The 13,357-nt window shown below is 38.7% G+C and overlaps 1 protein-coding gene across 1 annotated transcript in view; it reads right to left on the bottom strand.

The window, feature by feature from the left end:
• Window positions 1–456: 456 nt before the first annotated feature.
• LOC137244192 (antifreeze protein Maxi-like) overlaps window positions 457–13,357 on the bottom strand; it is a 55,295-nt gene continuing 42,394 nt past the window's right edge. The window contains exons 2-3 of the mRNA XM_067772832.1: window positions 635–2,311; window positions 457–580 (exon numbers count right to left, since the gene is read on the bottom strand). The gene's annotated coding sequence lies outside the window, so the exon portion shown is untranslated. The remainder of the gene's footprint in view (window positions 581–634; window positions 2,312–13,357) is intronic.

Below are 13,357 nucleotides of genomic sequence, written 5' to 3'. Positions count from 1 at the left end.
CTACCTCCAAAATTTAAGAGGGGGAATGCATACTATCAATGCTGCACTGTATGCCATTCTGCACATACCACCAGTATACCTGGTAGCAAAGACAACTTGCTTCAAATTTAACTTTTCCAGAAAGTAACTAAAAGCTTCTTAAGTTAAGCGAAATCTCTTCAACCAACTGCAGGAATTTTGTGTTACAAAGAAATAATATATAAATGATATACTAACGCTTTGTTCGATAAGTCCAAAGGGTTAGTACACTCTCTTAACCGCCTTCGGACTATCTTTTCATCGCCTTCGCTATTACTGGAACTCAAACAAAATAATAAAATTGGGTCCATCGCAGTTATTTACTATTTTTATATGTTTGGCAACCAATTTGGCAGTTCAAAATCTATTGTGCCACCTTGTCAGCATGGAACAGCTGATTATAAACTTTTTTATTTATTTTTTATTTACATCAACATCCGGCGCCGTACGATTTTGACATTCGTCCATCGAATTTATAAAAACAAAGTACATGGGATTTTTATTTATGTTTGTAGATATGTCACCATGCTGCCACCTTGTATTGTTCCGCCATGATTGTGAGCTAAAAATACATAATGTGGATCGTAAAATTTATTGTGAATTGAAAATAAATTACTGAGCTATTTTGTTTTGTTGATATTCCGGCAGGGTGGATAAATGATGTATATTGGAACGATTTTCCGTCATCCCTTATCAAATTTGGCTTTGAGACAAACCGGTTTCGTCATTGTGCCATCATCAGTGTCGATTTCCGTTCTGATCTGTTGTTGTCGTTTGTCCTGTATTTATAGTTCATAGGTATATGAGCAGGTATTGTCACAATTGATGCTTGTGTATATTTAGTTATGTGTATGTGCTGTGTATTCATTCAGAACTGAGGGTGGTTTCTACTGATCGATTTGTGTGGATGACTGAGAAAGGTAAAAATCCGTAATTTTAGTCGTTTGACCTTCTTTGTGAGTTTGTTGTTTTGGTGCGTTAATTGTTTTGGGTATATTTGTTGTTGTGTGTTTGTCTGTTGTACCTATGTGATTACTTTGTTCTTACAAACAAGTTTTAGAGGCTCCAATATTGTGTCAGAAATTGTGTTTATCTGTTCGTTTATTATTCTACCGTCGAATGTTTTCTGTTTTTAAATTTCGCTGTTTTCGAGTACGTTGAGACGTCGACCTTTTTCTTGTATGTGAAGAACCCTAACTATTGTAATGATGTTTGCTGGGGAACATTCATTCTCGACCATGTGATTCGCGAAGTTAGACTCTGGTATAATGTTTGGATTCGGTATTTTTTTGTTGTAATCTCTAATATGTTCTTTGAACCTCGTTCTTATTTGCCGTCCTGTTTGTCCTATGTAACTATGTTGGCATCCGCAGGTAAGCTTGTATACGCCGTGGCTACTAAACGGATCCTCTGAGTTAGTGCTAGTTCTTAGTTTTCGCCCTAGGTTGTTCGATGTTTTGAATGCTGTGTTAATGTTGTATTTTTTAAAGAAGTTTGCCAATTTATATGTTTCTTTTCCAGTATATGCCATAGTCGCCCAGCTACTATTTTCCTTTTTATTATTTCTTTTTGGTTCTCCATTTGTCCTTCTAAGCCTATCTACTAGTGTTTTTTATATCCGTTGTTTGCAGCGATGTTATATATGACCTCAAGTTCTCTCTTATATGCCTCTTGTGTAAGAGGTGTTCTTTCAAGTCTATGTACCAAATGCCTTAATGCTGCATTTTTATGCTGTTGGGGGTAGTATATATTATTGTGTCGGTGGCCTTTGGCTTTCTATATATGTCATAGTTAAATCTTTTGGCTTCTTTATCAATATTTATCGTGAGGTCTAGATAGTTGATTCCTCCCTCTTTTTCGGTTTCCATTGTAAATTTTATATTTTCGTACCGCTTGTTGAGGTACTCCAGTACAAGCTCTTCGTTATTACCCTACAAGACAGGTACTCGTTACCTAATCGATTACTTAATCGTCACCGATAACTTGGTCACCAATTATCGTCTTAATCACTGCGCTGGTGGTGTTGTTAGCATCAGTTTGCACAGATATGAGTGTTGTAGATATAATACAGGAATATATGCAGCCCCAATTCGTGCTATTAAAGTCGATTTGTAGGTGATGTTGAGCCTTTGAACTTGACCCTTTCCCATAATATGCGTGGCAGGGCCTTATATGTGATACTATAAAGGCCGAGGGATAGTTGTCGCAGTTTTCTTGTAGTTTGAGCAAATGTACGTTCTGCTTACAACCACAGCTGGAATATTGCTATGCCCACATCGTCAAATCAAATTACCTAGAATGAAAAAGAAACGAATATCAGAAAGGATAGATAAAAAGTGTTTAATATAACCGGAAAAGTGCTTTATAAATACAAGATACTCAAGGAGATTTCAGATAACCAGAATCAGGACCTGTTAAATAAATTCAAGTGAACCATGCCAAGGAATCTTCCGGTGGCGGGGGTACCCGATGATTATAACAAGGGATAATTGATAGATGTTGGGATAATAGATAGTAAATTAGGCGTGCTACAAAAACAAAAACGAATAAATGCAGATTACTGTTTAATCCATTATGAGAAGTGAATGGATGTGCAAATTGAAACAGGCAAAGTACTGCTAAAACTGCTTTCCCCGAGTAACCCGGGAACGAATTGATATGACTACGTCTATTCTTCTTTAGCAGCAGTGCCGAGCACCAGTTCCCTTTTGGACAGGAAAGTAAACGTTTTGTTGTCTACAAGTTTATCATATGCCAGTACAGAACATACTCGTTTGCTGGATCTGACCAGTACATCTAATTTTCGCAGATTTTCTGGGCTCAGCAAGGGTATCCTCCTGAATGGTGCATGTGCATTCTGCTGCCAAAAACCAAAACAAAATATAGGTTATAGACTGAATGAGTCCGTCGTATTACCAGAAGTTTGTTTTAACAACCAAGTTGAAAACCCTATCACCAACAAGGACCTATGTTATAAAATAACTCCATCCTCTTGACAAATACTAGCAAATTCCTAGGACTTAAGCCACTTGCTGCTTCTAGATCTGACAGCTTTATCACTCCTAATAGTTGGAGCCTTAGCCTGGCAAGCACAGGGCACGAGCACAGAAGGTGCTCGATCGTTTCCTCCTCCAATCCGCACTTCCTACATCTGCTATCACGGACCCAGCCTAATTTAAAGGCATGCGACGTCAGATGGCAGTGTCCAGTCAGTATACCCGTCATGAGTCTACAGTCCTCTATTTTGAATGATAATTAAAATATAAAAATCGGTGTTTATGAATAACATATCGTTAGCTTAATGTGAAAATGTGCTAAGTCACTTTTTACGAATTTTACAGGAGACGAAAAAAAATAAATAATTTTTGAAATAGCCTTTTTTTCAAAACTGTGAATGAGGATACCTTAGTTGCAATACTTTTGAGTGTAGAAGCTTTGAAAAAGATAAATAACAGGGTGGGCCAGGGTTTACTCTAGAATTTGTTTGTACGATATGGGTATCAAACGAAAGGCGTTAATGAGTATTTTAAAAGGGCGTGGGCCCTAGTTCTATAGGTGGACGCCTTTTCGAGATATCGCCGTAAAGGTGGACCAGATGTGACGCTAGAATTTGTTTGTACGATATGGGTATCAAATGAAAGGTGTTAATTAGTTTTTTAAAAGAGCGTGGGCCTTCGTCCTATAGGTGGACGCCTTTTCGAGATATCGCTATAAAAGTGGACCAGGGGTGACTCTAGAATTTGTTTGTACGATATGGGTATCAAATGAAAGGTGTTAATGAGTATTTTAAAAGGGAGTGGGCCTTAGTTCTATAGGTGGACGCCTTTTCGAGATATCGCCATAAAGGTGGACCAGGGGTGACTCTAGAATGCGTTTGTACAATATGGGTATCAAACGAAAGGTGTTAATGAGTATTTTAAAAGGGAATGGGTGGACGCCTTTTCGAGATATCGCCATAAAGTCGGACCAGGGGTGACTCTAGAATTTTTTTGTACAATATGGGCATCAAAAGGTGTTAATGCGTATTTTAAAAGGGAGTGGGCCTCTTCGAGATATCGCCATAAAGGTGGACCAGGGGTGACTCTATAATGTGTTTGTACGATATGGGTATCAAATTAAAGGTATTAATGAGGGTTTTAAAAGGGAGTGGTGGTAGTTGTATATGTGAAGGCGTTTTCGAGATATCGACCAAAATGTGCACCAGGGTGACCCAGACCATCATCTGTCGGGTACCGCTAATTTATTTATATATGTAATACCACGAACAGTATTCCTGCCAAGATTCCAAGGGCTTTTGATTTCGCCCTGCAGAACTTTTTCATGTTCTTCTACTAAATATGGTAAGTGTCACACCCATTTCACAAAGTTTTTTTCTAAAGTTATATTTTGCGTCAATTAACCAATCCAATTACCATGTTTCATCTCTTTTTTCGTAGTTGGTATAGAATTATTGCATTTTTTTCATTTTTCGATATCGAAAAAGTGGGCGTGGTCATAGTCGGATTTCGGCCATTTTTTATACCAATACAAAATGAGTTCAGATAATTACGTAAACTGAGTTTAGTAAAGATATATCGATTTTTGCTCAAGTTATCGTGTTAACGGCCGAGCGGACGGACAGACGGTTGACTGTGTATAAAAACTGGGCGTGGCTTCAACCGATTTCGCCCTTTTTCACAGAAAACAGTTATTGTCCTAGAATCTAAGCCCCTACCAAATTTCACAAGGATTGGTAAATTTTTGTTCGACTTATGGCATTAAAAGTATCCTAGACAAATTAAATGAAAAAGGGCGGAGCCACGCCCATTTTGAAATTTTCTTTTATTTTTGTATTTTGTTGCACCATATCATTACTGGAGTTGAATGTTGATATAATTTACTTATATACTGAAAAGATATTAACTTTTTTTTTGAAATTTGACTTAAAAAAAAATTTTTTTTTTTTAAGTGGGCGTGGTCGTTCTCCGATTTTGCTAATTTTTATTAAGCATACATATAGTAATAGGAGTAACGTTCCTGCCAAATTTCATCATGATATCTTCAACGACTGCCAAATTACAGTTTGCAAAACTTCTAAATTACCTTCTTTTAAAAGTGGGCGGTGCCACACCCATTGTCCAAAATTTTACTAATTTTCTATTCTGCGTCATACCTTTAACTCACCTACCAAGTTTCATCGCTTTATCCGTCTTTGGTAATGATTCGAAATTTTCGATATCGAAAAATTGGGCGTGGTTATAGTCCGATATCGTTCATTTTAAATAGCGATCTGAGATGAGTGCCCAGGAACCCACATACAAAATTTCATCAAGATACCTCAAAATTTACTCAAGTTATCGTGTTAACGGACGGACGGACTGGCGGACATGGCTCAATCAAATTTTTTTTCGATACTGATGATTTTGATATATGGAAGTCTATACCTATCTCGATTCCTTTATACCTGTACAACCAACCGTTATCCAATCAAAGTTAATATACTCTGTGAGCTCTGCTCAACTGAGTATAAAAACCATGTATGGCAATAGTTGGCTGGTTAGTTGGAGTGGCGAGTCCCAATTGACTCCAATTAGCGCTCATGCACCATTTTGATACAACAACTCGTGAGTTAACCAATAACAGGGTGTTGTAAGAAGACTAATAAGAATTTTCAAGCGCCTCAGGGAAACCCGTCCCCCTATATCCATCACGTGGAGTTTATAAATTTGAGAAGCTCTCCGGCCTTAACATCCTTGAGTTCTGGGATGCTTTTGAAAAAGGGCTTTCCAAGATACTTTATTCTGCTTCAAAAGTGTGCTGGGCATTCGCACAACATATGCTCAACCGTTTTCTCCGCCTCCGGACGCTTGCAGTTGCGACAGGAGGTATTGTGTTCCAGCCCCATCCGTGCTGCATGTACCCCAATTGTCCAATGCCCCGAGAGCACAGAAACTACTCTGGATATATCCCTTCTGGATATCGCCCTTCAACTTAAGGACAGCTTTAGATCGTTTTCCGTTATATAATGGCCACATATGCACTTTGAAACTCTACAGGACCGCAACCGCTTCCACGTATTGTTGGCCTCGCTCAACCAGTGCTGGGAGCCCTTGATGTGTCCCAAGGGTGCAAGGACCTCGTTCGCTCCTGAGACATCTGGAGCTGCTCCACTCCGTGCCAGCTCATCCGCCATCTAGTTACCCTGTATGTTTGGATGACCCAGCACCCATATCAGGGTAACGATTTGTCGACTCGCCAGAATCGTGGCGCTCTCCCTACACTGCCCAACCAGGTCAGAGAAAATGGCTACCATGTTACCGTTATTATTGATATCCATTAACGCTTTACACGCCACTTGGATAACGAAAATTTCAGCACGCTTGCCGAGTCGGGAAGCCGCATACATACGGACGTAGGCGGGACAGTCGCAAATACTCCCGCTCCCACTTCGCAAATATTCCCGCTCCGTCCGTGAAAACAGGGATGTCGAATCTCTGAATGATCCCCCCATCTTTCCAATCTTTCCTTGTGGGGAAGAAATTGTGTAGTTTGTGTCGAAGGCTGCCCTTGGACATACGTGGTCCGCTTTTGACGTGATGCGGGAGCCGTAAATATTGAGCAGGATGGGGTCGTGACCGTATGTACGCTCCCTCGAAAGGGCCAGCTCCCGAAGACATAGAGCCCCTAGAGATGCCATTTCCTTGATAAAGAGATCTACCGGTGGAACATTGCATATCACGGTTAAAACTTCCGAGGGGCACGACCTAGTTGGTCCTGTTATCGCTCCGCAGGCAGATCGTTGAACTTTCCCTAGCGTGTTAATTATGTATTTCACCTCTACCTTCTTCCACCATACGAGTGCCCTATATGTCAGAATTGGTCAAATAACTGCCTTATATATCCATGCCATGAGTCTGGCCACAGTAGTAATCCTATCCACCACCAGTCACTACCACGCCTCCTGGCCTTCACACCACATGCCAGCACAGAAGTTATAGGACTGCGACTTCGAACTCATACCTTCGTCGTCGGCACTTTCCTAGAAGCTCTAGGTGTAACACCGAAGACTTTCTAACTGATTTTTTTTGTCGCGCTATGCTGCCGAGGTGGTGTCATGGTAGCGTGCTCCATCTACCACACCGAAGATCCTGGGTTCACGAACCGAGCAAAGCAGATGCCGTTCGGAGTCGGCATAAAACAAGTAGGTCCCGTCCCGCCAATTTATAAGAAAAATCGAAAGGAGCACGACGCAAATTGGCCTAAAATTTCTTCGGAGGTTATCGCGGCTTACAATTATTTATTTATGCTGCCGAGCACTACCAGAGAAACACCTTAAAATATTAGGGAGTAACTATTCGGCCAAGGCCGCCGCCTTCGAAATCATAAACAATCCAAGTGGATATTATTACGTAACTTATCGGTGAAAATAGTGTAATCCTACATAACAAATTTCACAAAGACCCTGGATAATTTTTTTTAAATGTAGACCAAAGTTTGCAGACGTTTGTGTTCACAACATTGATTTCAATAGTCTTTGTTAAATCAAAACGATATTTTAGAATGAAAGTCGACCGATTTTAAGTTGAAAGATGTTAACCGCTGTTTTCCGGCCTTACGATATAAGAGCTCATTATGGATGACAGATTCAATTTTCAGACTAGTGCCACTGTCCACTACTTTAGGGTAGTAGCACAAACAATCATTAATTCGACTGTCTTGGGAAAGCTTTTGCTTCACCACTTTGAGTGTTCTTGCAAAGGATAAAGCCTCTCCTGGTAAATATGTGCCTACATATTCACATTTGTAAAAGGAGCCGTAACGTGTGGGTGATATTTAAGCTTGGTTGATAGGCTGTAATCAATGTGATTCACTCCAAGGGACTAGTTTTGGATAGGGCCGCCAACTTTAGGAAATGTCAAACCGAGAGGCTTGGGTGTTGAAGGATGAAGTGTGAAAATCAAAATTAACATTTCAGACGTTATTGTATAGTTTCGCAAATGAACAACAGATGTTTGTATGTAAGCCCAAGTGATTTTTCAAACCCTTCTCATACTTACATATATCCTCAACTTAAGTATGAGGTAAAAATCATTTCAAAGGAGTGTTTATGCCCCTAGAACGTACTAAAGGATTTTGCATCACTGATTTCGCTTATTCTTTCAGCCAATCGCAATATACAATTTTTTTTTAAATCGGCACCTTTTATGGGTAATTTGCTTTTTTAACTTGAGGACGATTTGAAAACATATTCGCCTTGGGTCATTTTATTTGAATTCATTATTCATTATTCATTTTTTGAAAAAAATATGCAGTGAGCCTATAAATTTATTTATTTATTTAAGTCTACAGTACCAAATACCTTACACACTAGAACAATATATTTTGATAAATCCCAAACAGGGAAGTAAATATTATATAGAATAATATAAAACACAAGTTTTTTACTAACAAATTGCATTAAGTGTTTTTACAAAGTGTGATTTTGAGGAAGCAAAGTCAACATGGTTTGTGATTGAAAATAAAGCATTCATTTCACGCAATGCCCGAGCAATAGGCGCCATACTCGCATATTTTGTTTTAAAATATTCTAAACAAAAGGGGAACAATGTACGCAGATTTCTTCGCGGAACATTAAAACTAATACTCTCAAGTAAAACTGGACAATCAATTACGCCATTAATAACGTTAAACATGAACCCGAGTGAAAGAACTTTCCGTCGTTTTTCCAAAGAATCCAAATTTATTAGCATACGTCTAGCATCGTACGAGGGAGCTGGATCCTCAAACCGAAGGGAACGTAATGCGTGTTTCAGAAAAACTTTTTGCACCCGCTCGATCCTATTGATCGAAAGCTGATCATATGGACGCCAAATAAAGACTGCATACTCCAAGTTTGACCGGACAAACGACGTAAAGAGTTGTTTATGGGTGTAAGGGTGGGCAAATTCAGACGAATTGCGACGAATGAAACCCAAAAGAGAATATGATTTCGAAATTATACCATTTAAATGACTGTTGAAATTAAACTTTGCATCAAACACAATTTTAAATCGTCGGCATAAAGCAAAAACTCTGCATGTAAGAAACAATCACTTATATCGTTAATAAATAGTATAAATAGGAGTGGTTCTAAAATTCTACCTTGGGGGACCCCTGGAGAGGCAACAAAATGGGTAGAAGACACACCATCAATCATAACTACGCAGCATCTATTCATTAAATATGAATTGTTCCACAATAAGAAAGATGAGTGAAATCCTATGCAGGCCAACTTACTAAGTAAAATTTTGTGGGAGACTTTATCGAAAGCCTTAGAAAAATCTGTATAAATAAACTCAATTTGAAGTCCAGAAGAAAATGAAGAAGTGCAGAATTCATTGAACACAGCTAAATTAGAAACTGTTGACTGACCTGACACAAATCCATGTTGATTTGGGTTTATCAAAGCCTTAGCAGCAAAATTGATTTTTTCTTTGACTATGTATTCTAGTTCACCATGTTATTTGTTGCATTTACTATTTTTGAGCTATTGTTATTAAAAAAAAATGATTTTATGTAGAACAAGATAGGGATCCTGATGTAATTCAAAGAATCCATACAAGTTGAAGAAAAAGATCGGCAGTGAACGTCTCGGTTACAAAGAATAAATTTACTACTCTTTACGAAACTTCACTCCCTCACTATATCAGGCACCTTGTCGTTGCTGTGAGGGCTTAGCCGAACTCCATAGCGCCCGATCCAAATATAACTTATCTAGGCTAGTATACTAGAATATATTTAAAAAGTTACTTTTATCGCGGTTGGGACCCCAAATTCTCTTGCAAAAACATTAAAATGGTCACAGGAGCAAGGTTGTTTTATTTGAGGCGACGTAAACTCGTTTTCTAAATTCCTGTAGAAGCCGCTTAAAACCCATACATTTTACGAACATAAGAAAGATGGAAAGTTTCTTTAATCTATTACAAATTAAGGTCTGATGAACACTTTGAACAAGATCTTGATTATGTCATCCTACTTAAGTCCGAGCAGTGTTGCTACACAAAATTTATTGCACAGCTTCTAACTCTGGTTTTGTAGCAGCATACGATAGAACATATTAGCAGTTTGGAAACAAATAAAACTAGTTAACTGCACGCTCTGTACATATCATAAACATATTAACAGTTTGGAAACAAATAAAACTAATTAAGTGCACGCTCTGTACATATCATAAACATATAATATATAACTAAAGCTAATAGTACGACATTTCTATAGAAATGTCGCCTTTAAATGCTGTGTAAATATTTTTCATCATTAAGGGCATTGAAATTTTAATTTGGAACTTCTAGCCAGAAATTTACTAAAGATTAAATTGGTTGAGTTAAAAATTTTCCTTCCTATAAACAGTGTTTTTATTGTTCAAAATCCTGGAATCTAGAAGAAATTGTTATACTCAGCGTGCTTTGCACACAGAGTATATTAACCTTGATTGGATAACGATTGGTTGTACAGGTATAAAGGAATTCAGATACATATGGACTTCCATATATCAGTACTGTTTTATGCTTGCGAGACGTGGAAAAGCTCAACTTCAATTAAGAAACGTCTACAAGTTTTTATTAATAAATGTCTGCGCCGAATCCTGAAAATTCGATGGCCGGAAGGAATTTCAAATGACGACTTATGGTCTAGAACAAATCAACCTAAGGCTGCCACAGAAATAACCAAGCGTAAATGGTCGTGGATTGGTCACACTCTCAGAAGACCTCCAGTAAATATAGCCAGACAAGCATTGCGATGGAATCCACAACGAAGCCGACGACCTGGTGCACGTGCGAAAACTTGGCGCAGAACTGTGGATAAAGAACTCGAAGACGCAGGATATACGTGGAATGACATCACAAGAACTGCACCTAACAGAATAAGATTTAAGTCGGTGGTCGAGGCCCTATGCTCCAATAGGAGTTGAGGAGGATGATGATGATGATGATGATGTATTCAAAAAGTTTTGAGATACATGAGAGCTTCGCTATAGGCCTATAGTTGCGAACATCACTTTTACTTCCATTTTTGAAAAACGGCGTTATGGAAGTCAGTTTCCAATCATTTAGGAATGTACCTGCGGATAGAGATTTATTAAAAACGATCACGAGTGGACTAACTAATGCTGCACAACTTTTAAATAAAATAGCTGTGAAACCATCGACATCTGTCTTAGAAGAAGGCTTAAGGTATGCTAAACCATCAATAACATCCTTTGAAGAAATCTCCAAGTTCCCAAAGTTCAAGAATGACGGGATTTCAGCAGAAAAATCAGGGGGCACCATCAGTCACATAGTTTGACTTAAAAAAGTCTGCAAATAGGTTTGCAGCCTCAACTGGGGTACTAGCATTATTGTTATCATAAACAACCGAGGTAGGTATACTTGAGCAAGCCTTTTTCGATTTAACATAATTCCAAAACATTTTTGAATTAGTTTCAATGTTGCGCTCAGTGTCATTTATATACCTTTTATAAAGCTTTTTATCTAAATACTTAATTTTTTTTTTTTTTTTTTGAAAATGCTGATATTTTACAAAATATGCGTAATTATGAGATATTTTATACTTTTTAAGATAATATTTTTAAGATTTTTCAAGCTTTATAAACGCAAATTGTACCAAGGAGATTTATAAACAGCCCTCTTTTTTAAAGGAATATTATTTAGACAAAAGTCATTCATAATTACTTTAAATTTAGAGAAGCAATTTTGAATATCTAGATCTGAAAGTAACTCAGCCCAATTGAATTCACTGAGAGAGTTATTCAAACTCGGATAGTCACAAGATGCAAACTTAAACGCGACTGAATCGGTATGGTTTAAGGGTAGAAACTCATAGAAAGTTAGCTTAATATCTAATGGAGCATGATGAACAGCTTCATCGGATATTGGAGAAATGCAATTGGATAAAGAGTAATTGATGTTAACAGTAGTAAATATGAGATCTAAAAATCGATTTAGTTGATTAAAGATGCTATTAATTTGCTTAAGATTTATACGTAGAAAGCTATCAACCAGATAAGATTCATGTAGAGTAAGAATTTATTATATAACTTTTCTTTTAGCGTTTTGTTTTAAGAATTTGGTGAATTGGGTGACGCAAAGTCCGTTTTAAGCTGACTTCGAAAACGCCTGTTTTTTTAAATAACTTTTGAGAAGTTAGAAAGAGTTAAATTTCGCAATTTCGTTGATACCACTTTCGACCATATCCGACCAACTTTCGAAAGTCTTAAACGAGTAGAAATATAGTAACGCGCCGCCGCCGAGTCCATATTTTTGACATTCGGCGTCGGCTGCGTTTATCGGCGGCGTATATCTCTAGTGTGGGCCGGGCCTGTGACCATTATTGTGCAGTAATCGGCGTGTCAATGGCGTTTAGCGCGGTTGTTGTTGTTGTTGTTGTTGTTGTAGCAGTGCTTCGCCCCATCCAATATTAATTGGGGTTACACTGAAATGACAGCCCTTGGTCTGGAAAAATCTCGAGTCGCTCCGGTACATAGAACCGACTGCCTTGGTAATTGCGGTGGTAGTGCTATGTAGTTTTTGAAAGCCAAGCTGATGATTGCCAAGACGCAAATTTGCAGTGAAATAGGGAAGCAGAATTGCTTCAAGTGTCTTGGCTACTGAGGATAGGAGAGATACCGGACGTTAATAATCTCCTATGTTAGCTGGATTACCAGGCTTTAATAGGGGAACCACCTTGGCCATTTTCCATTTTTCGCGGATGAAGAAGATGGGCAGTGACAGGTTGAAGACATGCGCTAGATAATTAAATCCCTCTTTGCCTAGTATTTTAAGCTATGCCGTCTGGGTCTACTGCTTTAGATGGTTTAGCATGAGCGATGGCATCTTCAACCTTTTTGGAAGTGATGGTAATGGGGGACGCGCTGTATTTATGCTTGTGTGCGCGTCTGTTGGCCCGCCGTCTGGCTTTGTCAACCATAGAATGCATTACATATTGTCGGCAGAAAGCGCTCGCGCATTTTTTCGCATCCTACAGCACTTATCGCGAAAAGCGATGGAAATTTTGTCATTGCGCTTAGTCGGGTCGATAGGGACTTAACGGCAGTGAGGTTACAATTCTTTAAGTGCTCCTACCATTTCGCCCGCTTGTGTTCATCCGATAGCAATCTGATGCGTTGGTTTATATCCCTTATTTGGGGGTTGCCGAGATCGCTGGAAAATGTGGCTTCCGGAATTCTTCCTGCGTGAATAAATCGAGCCGAAGGGGATTCAATGACCTTGCGGAAGGCACGCTCCCCTTGACGGGCATCAGTCAGGATAGGGAAGGCAGCAAGACGAATGTCAGTATAAGTTTTGTAATCTTCCCACTTTCC

Source organism: Eurosta solidaginis, chromosome 3 (assembly GCF_040869045.1).
Source record: "Eurosta solidaginis isolate ZX-2024a chromosome 3, ASM4086904v1, whole genome shotgun sequence".
Taxonomy (NCBI): Eukaryota; Metazoa; Arthropoda; class Insecta; order Diptera; family Tephritidae; genus Eurosta; species Eurosta solidaginis.
The sequence above is the reverse complement of the archived record's forward strand: the minus strand, read 5'-3'. Positions and strand labels throughout refer to the sequence as shown.